The following is a 670-nucleotide window of genomic DNA, read 5'->3' on the forward strand; positions in this document are numbered from 1 at the left end:
TGTCTGTGGCTGTGGAGAAGAGCCAGGGTGGGGGTTGATCACAGCAGAGGTAAAAGGCAGCATCCAGGATCCTTCTTATGCTCCGTTCAGGCCTTTCGCTTTCTCACTTCTTCTGCACTTCTGCCTCTGGCTGGTGGCTGTATGCACCAGGGGCAGGGAAACAGGGCGTTCACGGCCATCCCCCCGTGGCACGTGTTTCCAAACCACCACCAGAGAGCCCTGGGACAGCATCCCAGTGCGGCCAGGATGGGCGAGGGTCCCCACTGCCAGCGCCGGGTTCTGCTGTGACACAGTCGTGCTGACCCAGCTCCGCCGCTTCCCGGTGGTTAGATAATGGGTGGGGAGCAAAGGGAAGTTGTAGCAGCCAGATCCATCCCCGGCACCTCCCGTGAGGGCAGAGCCTGTCCTTGGGTAAGAGCAGCGTCGTGCTGAGCCCGCTGCCAGCAGTGCCCTGCTGCAACCAGGTACCGGTGAGCTGCAGCCTCGCCAGAGCCGGGCAGGGACCCCGGGGAAATCCATCCCCACCAGTGCTTAAATGCATGCGTCAGACTTACTGCCTGGGTTTAGGTGGTTTCTGGGCTGGATCGCTCCTTGCAGCCCTGTGCTTGCTGCTCCCAGCGCGGTCCCACAGGGGGTCGGGTGGTTCAGCCTTCGCCTGGCTGTCTCCTCC

This window comes from Buceros rhinoceros, unplaced genomic scaffold (assembly GCF_000710305.1).
Source record: "Buceros rhinoceros silvestris isolate BGI_N320 unplaced genomic scaffold, ASM71030v1 scaffold7557, whole genome shotgun sequence".
NCBI classification, from domain to species: Eukaryota; Metazoa; Chordata; class Aves; order Bucerotiformes; family Bucerotidae; genus Buceros; species Buceros rhinoceros.